Here is a 16,457-nt window from a genome sequence, read left to right on the forward strand (position 1 = left end):
AACTTTGAAATTTCAAATTCATTTCTAAATTCAAAATTCAATTTCCAACTCAAATCAAATTTCAAAGTTCAATTCAAACTTTGAAATTCCAAGTTCATTTCCAGGATCAATATTCAATTTCAAATTCAATTCAATATTTCAAATCAAATTTCAAAGTTCAATTCAACTTTGGAATTTCGAGCTTATTTCCTGATTTCGAAAATCAAATTTTATTCTTTATTCTTCATTCTTCACTTCAAATTCTCAAATTTTCCAAATCATCTTCTGATTTCAGAATTCAAATCCGAATTCAAGTTTTGTTCTTTATTTCTCAAAATTCCAAAATTCCAAGTCTTATCTCTTAAATCCTAAATCGAATTTTAAAAATCAAAACTTGATATTCATTCTGAAAATTGATTTCCCCCAAATTCCATCCTCCTTTCCTTTCCAAATTCAAAAACGATTTAGGATTTCTCAGATCCAATTCCAAGTTCCATCTGGATTTCCAAAATCCAATTCTATTTCCGAATTCCATTTGGACTTCTCAAATCCAATCCCATTTTCCAATCTAATCTGAATTTCTCAAATCCATTTTCAAAGTTCTATCTGGATCGGATCCATCTTCAAATTCCATCTGGATTTCTCAAATCCAATTTCATTTTGAATTCTAAATCTCAAATCCAATTTCATCTTGAATTTCAGATCTCAAATCCAATTCCATCTTGAATTCCAGATTTTCAAATCCACTTCCATTTTTCCAACTTGATTCCAATTCCAGAATCAATTCCATTTCCAAAACCCATCTTCATTCTCAAATTCCATCTTGATGTTCAAATCCAATTCCCAAATCCATTTCCCATCTCTAGATCAAAACTTCCTTTCCAAAATTGATTTTTGAGAATCAAATTCAAATTCAAATTTAACTTTAAAACTTAACTTTGACTTCAGAATTTTGTCTCAGTTCCAAAATCTCATTTTTCTCTTCATTCTTTAATTCAAGATCTATTCTCAAATCTCTAATTATTCCAAAACTTAGAATTTCAAATCTCTTCTTCCAGATCTATTTCAAATTCTAAGTTAGAGTCAAAATCTAACTTTTTCAATTCAAATCTTCAACTTTCAGAAACCATTTCTTCATAGTATTTTCAAACTTATTTCAAAATCACTTAAAAAACCCCAAAAATGTCTAAAATTATTCTTCTCAGAAGCATATATCTTTGCATCTGTATTGCACAAGCATGATTCTTTATGCATTTTAGACTTAGAATAAATTCTTAGACAAAATTTAGGCAAAGCAAAAGGCATAAGTTTGATCCTTGGTTTGATTACCCCTGGTAAAGGTGCCAGAAACGGTCGAACCTCGTATCGATGAGCGAATCCCGTCTCTCCATTTTTCTCACAAATTTTTTAAAATAGACGCGGGTAATTTTCAAAATTAAGGTCAAGTGAGACCTTTGCAAAAGAGTTTCTCTCTCTTCTTTCTTTTCTTTTTTATCTTTTATTTTCTTTTAAAAAAAGAATAGATGTTAGAAAGGCAAAGAGAAGGAAAAGAGGAACAAAGAGCAAAAATTTTGCAATGATCACACAATCCCATCAAACTTAATGAATTTATAAGGAAGGTCATCCAGGTTGTCATCCCCTTCTAGACCGTCATAGAAATCCTCGCTGGTGTAGACTCTCTTGCGTTTGTCCTGAGCCTGCAGATCATTGACCATGCAGGTAATCTCTTTCAATTGTATCTGGATCAGATCTTCCACTAGGATCCCAAACTTGGGTTTGTTCATCGATTCAGGCTCTTCTGCCATTTTCTTGGACTGACGCAGAAGGTTTTGGAAAAATATGGGTTGCTCTTCCTATGAGTCTTCTTCTGCCGAATCTGTCTTTTCGAAATTGCTATCTTGCTGAATCTTCTTTCTGTTAATTCTGACATGCTTCTTTATGGGTTTTCCTCCGATTTTGTTCTTGGATGACAATTTCCTTGGACCTTCCCCAGCCTGTTCTGATATCATCTTTGTCATCATTTTCTGGAGTAGTGTGTACATGCCGGGATCAATATCATCGCTATCGTGTTGGCCCTGGCCTTTGTCAGATCTTGGAGAATCCATCTCTTCTGTGTTGTTTTCGCTGTTGTGTTGATGTAGTGCAATCTTTTTGCCTGATCTGGTCTGAACCATGTGATAATGCCAAAGCTCTCTGCAAGAATCAAAGGGATGGTTAAACTGACAAGAATTTTTGAGAAAAGGTTTTGATGAGAAAGATGATAAAGGAGATATTGACGATCAAGTTGATAATTTAAAAATAAAGGGTATCTCTTGACAAAAGAGATTTTATGCAAGAAAACAAACAAGAAATTTTGAATAGAATCAAAAGATATACTGGAAGATATGAAGAAAGTAAAAAAAGTTTTGAAAATAGATGGCAAGATTTGAAATTTGAAAAATAACAGGCAGGATCAGAAAAATCAAGATCCAGAAAGGAAGAAAAAGAGAGTATACCTAGAGTTTTAAAAAATCGAAGGAGTATTTTAAAAAGGTTTTCCAGGGCTTTGAGAAAATCGATATAAAGAAATAAGGAAAAAGAAAATATATGGCTGGATTTTAGAAAAATAGAAGAAAATTTTAAAATAAATATCCAGAGTTTTAGAAAATAATTCTGGAGAAATAAGGAAAGAGAAATATACACCTGGATTTTGAAAAATAGAAGAAAAGTTTTTAAAAGAAAATATCTAGGATTTGAGAAAATTATTCTGAAGAAATAATGAAAGAAAAATATGTGCCTGGATTTTGAAAAATAGAAAAAAATTTGAAAGAAAATATCCAGGATTTGAGAAAATTATTCTGAAGAAATAATAAAAGAGAAATATGTACCTGGATTTTAAAAAACAGAAGGAAAATTTTTTAAAAGAAAATATCCAGGATTTGAGAAAATTATTCTTGAAGAAATAAAGAGGAAAATGTATACTTGGATTTCGAAAAATAGAAGGGAAATTTTAAAATATCCAGGGCTTATAAAAATTTAAAATATGAGAATTTATAAGAGGATAAGAAAAGATCATACCAAAATTATACAAGAAAAGGATGCACAATCAGCACTCCCTAAAAGCCGACTCTAATATGCAATATTTGAAAAGGCTTGTAGGACCTTAATGCTAACTCTAAGGTTTAGATCATCTGAATCCAATCAAGATATGCTGATATACTCAAGTCGAAGCTTGAAATACGTGGCATAAGAATATTTCTTCGGTTCTAAGGTAATGGTTTTCCTAACATCCTTGAGCACCGATCGATATACTTTGGACTATGGCCCTTAGTACGTGGCAGAGGGGTTATTAGCCCAAATAAGTGGCCCAGTTGTGAGGCTCTTTCCCAAACTATGGTTTAGTGAGACAACCCAACAACGTGAAGACCGGGATAATATAGGCGGGGATGTTTTGAAAATATGATTCAAGCATGCAAGAAATCAGATGGCTCTAATGCAAAGTCCTAAAGAAATAAAATTCTAAAAAAATCATAAAGAAGCACAGACTTGCATACATTGTTTGCATCCACTCCCTAGATTGAGGAGAGTTGTATTTTGACCTAAGTCTAAGTGAACAAGAATAAATCTCCTCAATTTGGTAATACCAAACCATACTTAATCCTATATGCATTATGTCAGCTGAGTTAGAGTCTAGGCTCCTAAGTTTGCATGTAAAATGAAGTTGACATTTGTGAATAATGACTTAGACAAACATAAACAAGGCAAAGGCATAAATTCGACCGAACTAAGATGAGTCCCATCACGGTCGCCAATTCTATGATCGTTGCAAAATTTTTCCCTTTTCCTTTTCCTTCTTTTGAGGGGAAAAAGAAGAGAGAAACTTTTTGCAAGGTCTCACTTGACCTTTTGAAAAAGATGTTTTAAAATTTTACTCACCTCCGTTTTAAAATTTGTGGGAAAAATGGAGAGACGGGATTTTCTTGTCGGTACGAGGTTCAACCGTTCCTGGCGCCTTTACCAGAGATAATTGAACCAAGGATCAAATCAATGCCTTTTGCTCTGCCTGAATTTTGACTAAGATTATTCTAAAATCCTAAATGCACATTGAATCAGGCATGTGCTATGAATTTCAAATTGAAAAATATGTATGATCTTTGGAAATATTTTAGAAATTTGGATTTTTTCAAGTGATTCTGAAATAGGTTTGAAAATATCCTTTAGGAAATGGTTCAGAAATTGAACTTAATTTGAAAAGATTAAAATTTGAATCCAAAAAAAACTTGGGTTTGAAGTGAATTTGAAAAAGGAAATTTAGAAATTTGAAAATTTGAAATTTCAAAAAGTTGAAATTGAAATCAAAAGTTGAAATTGCAAGTTGGAATAAACTTGTGATATTTCAGAGTTTAAAATTTGGAATTTTAAATCTGAATTTAAAATGAATATTTGAAATCAAAAATGGATTTGGAAAAGAGTGAAATTGGAAGATAAAAGAGATAAATCTGAATTTGATTGAAAATCAAATTTGAATTTGAGAATCAAACTTAGAAATTGATTTTGAGATTTGAAATCAGAATTGAATTTGAAATTTGAATTTGAATTTAAATTTGGAATTGAAGTTTTGGAATTCTGAAAGACTGAGTTTTAAAGAAAATGAACTTGTAAATTGGAATTTAAAAAAAAAAAGTTGAAATAAAAATTTGGTTGAGACTTGAATCTGAACTTCTGAATTTTGAAAATAAAAATTTGAAATTAGAGTAAAGAGTTTGAATTTGAAAGTTGAAATTGAAATGGAACTTTGAAATCGGATTTTTGAAATGGGAATCAGAATTTGAAATTGAAATCAACTTTAAAATTGGAATTGATTCTTGAAATCATGATTGAACTTAGAAATCAATTTTTGAAATTGAATTTGGAATTTAAGATGGAAATTTGAAATAAATTTCAAATATTTGATTTAAAATTGAAATGAAATTCAGAATTTTTGAAATTTCAGAACTGAATTTGAAAGAAAAATAGAATTCAAAATTTGGATTTTTTGAAAAAGAAATAAAGAATTGAAATTGTCTTAAATTGAGATGAAATTCCAAATTTAAAATATGAAATCCAAAAATGGGAAGTGTTAGAAATAAGAATCGAAATTAGAATTTGAAACAAGATTTAAAACTAGATGAAATTAAAGATGAAATAAGAAGAAAATGAAGACAAATCTGAATTCGTAAATGGAAATTGAAAATGGCTTTGAATTTGGGAATGAAAATTGTTTTTGTTTTTTAAAATTTATTTTGAAAGTCACTTGGAATTTTTTGAAAATAATTTTGAAATAACTTGAAAAAGATGGAAAATAATGATGTAATTCTATACAAAAGGTTTTATTTGAATTTGGAATTTAAAAGCAAATTTCATTCTTTAATAGAATTAAAATAAGATTAAATCTTAATACATTCATGACTATGGTCACAAACATATTCTAATCTAATCTTTATTTAAATTCTAATAAAGAATAAAATAAATTTGTGTGCCTTTATAGGATTTAAAACAAAATTAATTTTTAATATATTCATGACTATGGCCACAAATATATCTCAAATTAATTTATATCTTAAATTCTGATAGAGGAAGAAAAGGATATCCATTTTTAGAAAATATGATGTTTTTCAGAAAGGACCTAAAGTGTAGGTCAAATTTTATTCCATAAAAGATAAAAATCCTAAGTATTATTCACATTTTGACTATGACCATAAATGTGAATCATTTACTTAGGGTTATTTACCTCTTATGAGAATGGTTCACGTATCATTAGTGTTATACTATAGTGCTCTTTGAAGAATAAAATAAAATGAAATGCCACAAGCTATTACGAGAATTTAAAGTGCAACTATATGCTCATACATTCTAATCTAAACAGAAAAGTAGAAATTCTCATTAATATGAAATTATTACAGTCTTAAATTGAAATTGAATGTTGAAATTTCCTAATCTAGGAATAGAAATCGAGGTCTTTCATGCTTCCCTGCAAACACGAGATAGTACAAGTAACAAAAATGCAAAATATAGAAAGAAATTAAAAATGCTATGTTAAAACTAGCATACATATGATTATGCCTATGCTTTAATGGAAATGCATATGCATATGTGAAGATGCAATGCCTATGCATGAATGAGATGCATATGCATTTACCTAAGTGCAATGCCTATGCTTATGAAGAAATGCATATGCATTTGCCTAAGTGCAATGCCTATGCTTATGAAGAAATGCATATGCATTTGCCTAAGTGCAATGCCTATGCTAATAAAGAAATGCATATGCTAAAGTGAAGATTCACATACTGCTAAAATGGAAAATGCATAGGTAGCTAAAAGGAAAAAATGCATGTATTCCTGCAAGTGCAATGCATATGACAAAATTGCAATACATATGAGGAAATGTGTATGTATATGGAAATGAAAATGTGTATGAAGATGCATATATTGAAATGAAGATGCATATGCTGCTAAAGTAAAAAAATGCATATGCTAAGGCTGGACCGAACTACAATGCAGGTGTAAAATGACATATAGTGCACAGTTGAACTGAAAGGTAATGCATATGTAATATGATGTGTAATGAAGAAAGGCTCGTGCTTATGTAAATGCTATGCATATGCTAAAGGTAGAAGTGCAAAAAATGTAATGCTAATATATGCATTAGGATGATACAAATTGCAGGTATTGTGCAACATATAGATCATGCAGGTAGCATGGTTATGATGCAGATTAACAAGAAATAAATATGATATAGCAAGTAAGGTTGTAGGGGAATGGATGAATGAACCAATAGAAAGCTCAAGGTTGTTTCCATTAAACAAGGGTGAAAGCGTCAAGAAGGGCTTCATTATCTGATTAGCTCCACAAGAGGAATCTCCTGCAAGCATATAGCATGGCCGAGTGGAATCCAGAAGGGGTGCCCACGAATACAAATTGGCCAGCCTAAGGAGACTCTTATGATTTTGCATGGCACATTCATATGCTTGCGAGCTTTCTGAGTGCCTGTGTAGTTCATCCAGTCCTGGTAGCCATAGATGCAGGTGATCGGGACCTTCCATTCTGATGCCCATTGTAACAGGGGATCATAAGCAAATGCTCTGAAGGCAAATATATGCTTAAGGCACAATTCTTCACTAGCCTTTGCAACAAGCATATGGAAACAATAATCTGTAAGCAATCTAGATTCCTCTTCATTTAAGACATCACCAGTGGAATACATGTCAAATCTTGCAACTGTATACTTGCAAACAAGGTATGGACCCCAAGGACCCAAGACTTGTACAAATTTCTGAGGAGTAAAGTTAGACTCCCATAAATGATTCAAGATATCACCTTTCCATGTTGCCCTAAACTTTACAATTCATTCAGCTTTAGGATCTGACTCTAATGAAAAACCAACTGGACCAACCAAAATTAGATGTTGAATATGTTGTGGATGCTTGAGAGCATATTTTGCTGCAATATAGCCTCCAAAGGAATAACCCAGTAAAATGACATTACTAAGATTTTTGGCTTTACACCATTCCTTCAAACGGGTTGGTGCTGCACACATAAATTATTGTAACTGAAGATGGAAAAGAAAAGAAGGTTATAATTGATTTTGAGTCTTTTGGCCTATTAATACTTCCTTTTACATTTGTGATAACAGGTTCCATACAAAAGCTCTGAATAAACCCTTGGGGTTCGATGATAAATTTGGTTTCACAGTCACTAATCCGGTCTTAAGCCATTTAGCTTGCTCAATGAGCTTGATGAAAGATTTTGCAGGAGATATGGAGATGAGACTCCTTAGAGGTTGAGAGAAATTGTTGAGGATTATTTGCAGTGCATGCTCCTCTGAAATTGAGACCTTCATTTTGTTACAGGTGCTTCTCCACCTGTGAATAAATTCTACTGCTTTCTCGTTTGAAATACTTGGAAAATATAACACTCTGAAAATCGTGAATCATGATTGGGAAAGAATTTTTGAAGAAAAGAAAATCGATTTCTAAAGAAATACAAGTGTTTTGTAAAAATCAATTTTTGAAGAATTTCAAATAACTTTGGGAAAAACTTGATTTCTTTGAATTCAGACTTTGAAATTGAAAATATTATCTTGAAAAATCGTGATTTGAACTTGAGGAATATTTGAAATACCACTTGAAAGCTTGGAGTTTTGAGAAAATCAATTTCTGAGTAAGACTTGAAAATTTTAAGAAAATCGATTTCTCTTAATTGAAATTGGAATTTGCAAATTGAATGAAATGAATGAATATGGATTTGAAAGACATTGTTTTGAAGATTTGAGAAAATCTTTTTGTATCTTTTGAGAAATGCAGTGCATTTTGAAGTTAGCCTAAGAGTGTAGGCTGAATGTGGCTAATATGAAAATCACAAATCTAGGTCTCATTCGTATTCTGACTATGACCATGAATATGAATTCTACCAATTTTGTCAACTTCTTAAGAGCTTGTGCACATGACATTCATGTAGACCATGGTGGATTTGTAAAGAATATGCATGAATTATATATTCATCAGATATTGAAATTTGCAGAATTAAACTATATGCAATGCTCCATATTCTAAGCAGAAAATGTAAATCTTATTTCAAATATTACATTTGATATTTACATTGAATTGAATAAAAGAAAAATAAAGAAAAATCTTCTTCTTGAATGTTTCTGCAAAACTAGAAAAGCTTGTTAGTGAAGACATGTCGGCTTTTCTAGATTTATTTAGCAATATCTGGAAATTACTGGATTTATCTAGACATAAGCCTTTTTCCATGATTCCCTAAGATAAACATAATGAAATATGAAATAAAATGGAAGAAATAATAAAGATAAACAACTTTGAAATTCAGAATTTTGTGAAAATGATAAAAATACCCCTGAAAACAAGACTATGGCCTTGAAATCAAGGTTTTCAGAAAGATATTTTGTAAAATACAAATTTAGAAATTTAAATGAGAATAAATCAAACACAAGATGATATGATATGATTTAAAATAAGAAAATTCAATTTAAGGATTTAGAAATTGAGGTTAAATGACCAAATTGCCCCTAATAGCAAGACTATGGCCTTAAAATCAAGGTTTTCAGAAAATATTTTGGTAAAAACTTGGGATTTAGGGTTTAAATAAGATCAAATAACAACTAAATCAAATACGATGTGTTCTAGCATGATTCTAAACATGAACAAACCATAAAACATGAACTTATACTAAAAAAATAAAAAATATCATGAAAATCATGATTTTGGCAGTGTTTCGGGATCCTATTAGCACTCTGTTTTGCAATTTAACTCATCCAAGCATCAAATGATATCCAAAATCAGTAAAAATCGACATATGAACTTCTTATAACCTTAAAATTAAATTGAAATCATGAAAACCTGTTTTTGACATAAATTAGATACGAAAATTGCATAAAAACCCTAAAATATGCTATTTTTACCCTCAAGCACGTACCAGTTTCAGTGTCAGACCCGAATAAGGGACCAATTCACCATAGAAATTCATAAAATTTTACATAGAAATAATAGACATAAAAACATAGATTCACCCTTTTACAGATCGGAAAAATCATCTCTGACGAGGGATATATTATTCCGACAATCTGGACTTGAATATAATAAATATAAAATTGATCAAAACAGACACTTTCGGTTACAAATACAAGGAAAAATAGCATACTTCATCAAACAATTCTGAAATTTCTGCAGAGAATAGCAGATAAACATAAACATTTTTTCTTTTTACGGATCGTTGATCGGATCTCCGGTTAGGGGGATACGATTAACACAAGTTGAATTAGGGTTTTAATAAGATATAACGAGTTTCAAAAAGTTGATCTGACTCTCTGACAGAGGAAAAATATCAAACAGTGACATAAAATTATGAAAACTTTAAAGTAAATAATAGACTCTAATATGAAGCTACTGCAATTTACGGATCCTGAAGCAGATCTTGGATGACAAAAATAACGCAACTACAAGTTGTACTTGAATATGAACAATGATTTTAAGCAACAAGAATCACAATTCGACTTTATATTTTTCTAACAGGGTTTTCGAATCCCAAAACCTCTGATTTTTTTACAGGAGTTCACTGACACATCCATAGACTGCATATAAAAAAATCAAATTTCTAACAAATATTTAAATATACAACAACACAATTTCTTTGGATCTGAAATCAAAACACACGAAAATCTAAGAAAACTCTAAAAAAACATGATTTAACAATGAAAAAACAATAAAAATACCTAAACAATAAAACAAAATTTAATTTAATGCTGGAACACATGAAATAAACATTAATATAACAAGAAAATAAAAAAAATATAGGGAATCTATGATGGAAATTGATTTTACCTTTGAAAGGATGGATTTAGCCCATTTAACGGGTAAATCACATCTTTCGTCAGTTAAGAACATAGAAGACATACCTCTCATCGATTATAATGGATTAGAATCCTTGAAAACACCTTCAAACTGAGTTAGATCATCTTCTTGGGTTGATTGGAAAGTTCTTGGATAGATTCCATGGTTAAATCCATGAAACAAAAGACTCCCATGGTGAAATCATGGTAAAATATGAAAAAGAACTAATAAAAGCATAATTTTTTTTAAAAAAACATACCTTGGATGGATGCAGCTGCAAGGAGAAAGAAGAGGGTTGTAGAGAGGAGAGAGAAAGGCCACAAAATTGGGGGAGAAGAGAGCCTCCAAATGCCTCTTGAAGTCTCCCTTTTATAGGTTTTCAAAAAGTCACTTAATTAGGGTTAATTAAGAGGTTTCCTTTTTTTTTAGAACTCTTTCTAATAAATCCACTAAGGGGCAACGATTTTCCTAGAGGCTTCTAACCTAAATGGACTCTAACTAAACCCTAATTAACACCTAATTAAACCCTAGAAAGTCCAAATGTGGCACCACCTAGTGTGGGCCCACATTTGGTTTTTTAAAACTTGAATTTAAAACCTTTAAAAACCAATAGTTAAAAACCAAAGTAAAGATGGATTTTTTTTTTAAATCAACTTTGATTCTTCTAAACCCCTAATATAACTAGGACACTGACTAACCCTAGTCTAACCCTGATTTTATCAAATGTGGTGCCACCTCGAGTGGGCCCCATTTGGTTTTTCAAAAAGCGATTTAAAAACTTGAAAATAAGAGGTTTTCTTAAAAGATATTCAAAGTAAACATGAAATTGAAATTTTGGCAATGGAACAGAGTTCTGACAGGGTTAGAACTCCTCCAGATATGGCACCAACTGAGTGGGCCCCACATCAAAGTTTTGAAAAATTTGAAATAAAGACTGAAAATGGCTTTAAAAAGGGGTTAAAATCAACAGGTGAAATTCAAAGGTCTAGAACTCTGGATTAGAGTTCTGAACCAACTAGAACTATGAGGTTTTAGAATTTTGAAAGTCAAATGAAGAAGTTTTTTGAAAGATTTCATCAAAACCGGTAAAATAAGTCAGAAAATATAGTCAGGGTTAGAGTCTTAGCTCAATTGAAACTCCGAAATAGAGTCCTGAATCAACCGAGACTGTACAAAATGACTTGATTTTTGAAAAAAAATGGAAATGAATGAAAATAGATGTAAAAAAAAACTTCAGAATAGACTTATAACTAGATTAGGACTCCGGGACAGAGTCCTGATCGAACTGAAACTCTAGATTTTTTTTATATTTTCTGAAAAACAAATGAAAGAACTTATGAAAACATTGAAAATAATAACAAACAATGAAATCAAAGCAGAGTCCTGGTCCCACTGGGACTCTGGGGACAGAGTCCTAATTGGACTAGGACTCTCAGAATTTTGGATTTTCTGAGAAAACAAATGGAAGGATTTTGAAAAATAGATAAAAATAAGATAAAATTGAAGTCTGGTTTAGAGTCCTGATCTGACTAGGACTCTGAGGAAGAGTCCTAATTTGACTAGAACTTTGAGAATTTTTTATTTTCTAAGAAGTAAATGGTGAGATTTAAACAAAGCTTTTGAAAACCAGTAAAAATGAAATGAGAAAACAAACTTTGGATAGAGTCTTGATTCGATCAGGACTTTGGGATAAAATCCCAGAATTTTGAAATTCCATGATAAAGGTATAACAATTTTGATAGATAGAAAGATTTTTGAAAGATTCTCTCAAAATTGAAATCAGGGTCAGAGTCCTGATCCAACTAAGACTCTCTAAATAGAGTTCTGGTTCAACTAGAACTCTGAGTTTTTAACTCATTTCGAAAGATTTTGAAATTTTTTGAAAGATTTGGTTGAGAACAAGTAAAAATAACAACGAAAGATAGAGTCCTAATCCGACTGAAACTCTGAAGAAGAGTCCTAATCCGACTGAAATTCTTGAAAAAGAATCCTAATCCAACTAGGACTCTGGGATTTCGGCCAAAATGAAAGATTTTGATAGGTTTTCTCGAAAAAAGGTAAAAAGGATAGTAAAAGGTAGAGTTCTGATCCGACTAAGACTCTAGAAAAAGAGTCCTGATTCAACCAGAACTCTAAAATTTTGACCAAAATAACAGAAATGTGCAAGGATATGACCACAACTGGTTTAAAATCAGAATACAGTTTTGAAAAGATTCAAAAAGATAAAAGGATAGAGTCCTGATCCAACTAAGACTCTAAAATTTTTGGGATTTTTGACGAATGAAAGAATCCAGAAGTGACACCACCTAAATGGGCCTCATCTGAAAATTAAGATCAATTAAAATTGAGTTTCAAATGAATCCAGATTGTTTTCTGAGGAAAACATTTCGAAACATAAGATTTTGGGGGTTGGCAAATGGCAAAAATGTTGATTTAAAACCCAGATTTTGAAATTGACTTCGAAAGAAAGGTTTTTAAAACTTGAATCTGGATTTAATATTTTGAAAATGAAAGTTCTGAATCTCGATAATGAGATGAAATGACATGCAATGCTATGCAATGTAATGAAATGATATGTCGCATGCATGCAATGATATGCAGTGACATATGAAATGTAAACACTGGATGAGGGTAAAAATTTGGGGTGTTTACACCTGAGTTTGTGAAATATAGAAAATGACAATTTTACTAGTTACTTCACTTGCAAATGAAATATGTGTTACATCATAGATTTACTATTATGCACATACTCAGAGTAGGTCGAGGACTCACTAATGTACACATACCTTAGTTATGGCAAAACTCCTTGCAGTGCATATGTCTAATTAGCGAAGTGATTTTTATTATTTGCTTATGAAGATAATATTATGTGTTGATGAATATGGCAAATGAATGAGATATCAATGACGTATTCATGTTGCACATATTTTTTTGTAAGTGATTGACATATAAAGGTTGTGACCAATGTTTCAATGCATGAATTGCCTATTGCTAAATGCATATTTTTGTTATAATTGCACAAATAAGAGAAAAATTACAAAGGCAGGATAGTACAAATTGAAACTGAGCATGTCAAATCCTTGTGATGCCATATGGGCACATATGATGCTAAGTGAATTGCATATAATTGAATCATGATTGCATGTAAATATTATGACATGTTGTTGTGCTAGTTGATTTATGTTTGTTCTGCAAAAAGTTTGCATAATAAAGGATATTTTTTCATGCCATGATCAAGTGAAAGCTCAAAACCGAGCTTGCGGTCTTGTAGGACCATTGTAGTGACATACGAGCACTTATAAAAAGTTGTACTTGAGGCATGCCAGATGAGTGCATGGTCAGTGGGGAACGAAACGTACACCCAAGCTCAGAAATGAAACTTTAAAATGTTGTAAGTATAAGTACTCGGCTGAGAGTTGAGCCAAAATTCTGAGAAATTATGGTTGATGCTTATGGGGCATTCGATGGGTAATTTGCATACACTAAGATCACCCCGAGTGTGGGTTGGGATTTTGGAAATTTCCTATGGTGCAATGACTTGCACAAAAAAATAAACAAGAATGAAAAATATGTACACATAACCTCAATGTGGGATTCTGGGTATACCTGAAAGTCGGTATATGTTACTGGTTTCCCAGGATACTGGGTATACCTGACAACGGTATATGTTACTGGTTTCCCAGGGTTTTTGGTACACCTGAAAGATGGTGTATGTTACCAGACCCATGGTCTACCTTGGAGAGGGTAGGTGATACAAACTCTGTGAAACAATTATGTTTTTGTAAGAGCTAGGCGTCTTACCCGGTCCCCAGTCCTCGAAGTTAGGGGTCAGAACTACCAATACGTCCTAGGTGGTAGATTCAAGTCTTCTGCAGAAGTTACTAGGGTGCATCCTTATTCTTGTTCTAGCAAGTAGGGAGTACTCTCTCGGTCGTGAATCGTTTTCTTTGGATATCCGTACGGCTAGTCATACGGGTTATAAAATAATAGACCCCCGTATGGTCTCAGTCCGCTACAATGTCGAATGTCTGTGCATACCCACAGGGTAATTAACAAGAGAAAACATAAAGTTAGTACACTTCTGAAAGTCTTCAAGTATTCACACATTGCTTGATGTTCAAATTGTTAGAATATGATTGTGATGCTTAGCAGAGATCTGTTTTCCTTTACATGCAAATTGTGATAACCTAAGTGTGATTCCTAAATATGATATGTCGTGCATTGATGTCTTTCATTTATATAATATGAAATGCTTGGATTTAGTAAACTGTACATTCTGAACTTGTTTAAATGTTGTTATTTACACCTATTTGCGTTGCATATATATTTGTACACATGACACTATGCACATTCATATGGATATTATGTTTCTTACTCAGACAGGGTAGTCTAACCCCTTCTGAATTAATATTTTTAGGAAATAAATAAAGACGGACAATTACGGTCGTCGCTGCGGACAGTGCCATGAGACCATATCTTCTGTGGATGTCCTGAGGAACTCTAACTTTACTAAATTTATTAAATTTGTAATTAGGACTAGTAAGATTTCAATGCAAGAGTTTAATTCGCATAATGTTATTGATTATGTGCTATGGATTGTAACCCGCCCAAATAAATTGACTGAGGATTTAATAAAACATTTCCGCTGTTATTTAGAAAAAAAAAATGATTCCAACATTTTCGAGTTAAATATTTAGGGTGTTACAACGTAGTTGACTTTTCGATTGTCGATAGTCCATAGTGGCATTGGAGGACACGTTGGTTGGCCTCTACTGTCGTATTCACCATCAGGATGGTAGGGCTTGAGCTGACTGACATGAAAGACCAGATGCAGTTGAAAGTGCGTTGGTAGTTCTACCCTGTAAGCGAGGTTGCCAACCTTCTTTGAAATAGTGAATGGGCCTTCGTACTTGCAGACAAGTCCCTTGTAGAGATTCTGAAAGGCATGAATCCTTTTCATGTTGAACGTGACCATCACTTGGTCACCAACGTCGAAAGCCAGAGGTCTACATTTAGGATCCACCTACTTCTTCATGCACGTAGCTGCCTTCTGCAGGAATTCCTTCGCAAGTTTTGTTCTTTCCTGCAAGTCACGAGCAAACTGATGGGCAAGGGGGGTCTTGCCTGAATAGCGGACAACTACAATGTGAGGTGTCAGGGGCTGCGAGCATGTAGTGAGTTCAAAGGGGTTATGGCCTGTAGATTCGCTTTTCTGCAAGTTAAAACTGAATTGGGCAATATCTAGCAGTTTCACCCAGTCTCTTTGATTGGCACTAACAAAGTGCCTCAGATAGTCTAAAAGCAACGTGTTCATCCTTAGTTTGCCCATTCGTCTGCGGATGGAGGGCAATAGAGAAATGGAGTTTCGAACCCAAGAGCTTAAACACCTCAGTCCAGAACCTGCTAGTGAAGCGAGGATCGCAATCATTGACTATATCCTCTGGTAGTCCCCAATATTTGACCATTGTTAACAAAGAGCTGAGCAATGTGGTATGCAGTGCACGTAGGCAGAGCAGGGATGAAGATAGCATATTTTGAGAACCTGTCCACTACCACGAAGATAGAACTGAATCCATCAATGATTGGAAGCGCTAAGATGAAGTCCATGGAGATGCTCTACCACTGATGGTTGGGGATCGACAGAGGCAGAAGAAGACCCCTAGCTTTCTGATTGCTAGACTTGTCCTGCTGATAGATGAGACAAGTCCTCACATATTTCTTAACATCGTTGCGCATGTGGGGCTAATAGTAAGCTCTTTTGATGAGAGCAAGAGTGTGATGTCGGTTGTTGCATCCATCCCACTTGGTATCATGGCACTCTTTGAAGAGCATCTTCCGCAGCGAGTTCCAAATGGGGATGAAGATTCGCCCCTTCATCAATATCAAGCCATCTTCAAAGGTATACTTCACTATCTCATCTGCCTTGATCAAGTCCCACAATTGAGGGACCATGGGGTCGTAGTGCATTCCTTTATGAATTCGATTAAGGAGGCCACTAGTTAGCTGAACATGAGAAGACTCTCCTTCACTCAAGGCTGCCAGCTCGGCCCTCCTGTTTAGTGCATCAACGACATGATTGGTACTCCCCAGCTTGTAGAGTAGCATCATGTC

General features: G+C 33.1%; 1 pseudogene; it reads right to left on the reverse strand.

Moving 5' to 3' along the window:
- Positions 1–6,795: 6,795 nt before the first annotated feature.
- Positions 6,796–7,534, reverse strand: LOC149821057 (1-acylglycerol-3-phosphate O-acyltransferase pseudogene; annotated as a pseudogene).
- Between the last annotated feature and the right edge of the window lie 8,923 nt (positions 7,535–16,457).

This window comes from Nuphar pumila, chromosome 12 (genome assembly GCF_984573655.1).
Source record: "Nuphar pumila chromosome 12, dmNupPumi1.hap1.1, whole genome shotgun sequence".
NCBI classification, from domain to species: domain Eukaryota; kingdom Viridiplantae; phylum Streptophyta; class Magnoliopsida; order Nymphaeales; family Nymphaeaceae; genus Nuphar; species Nuphar pumila.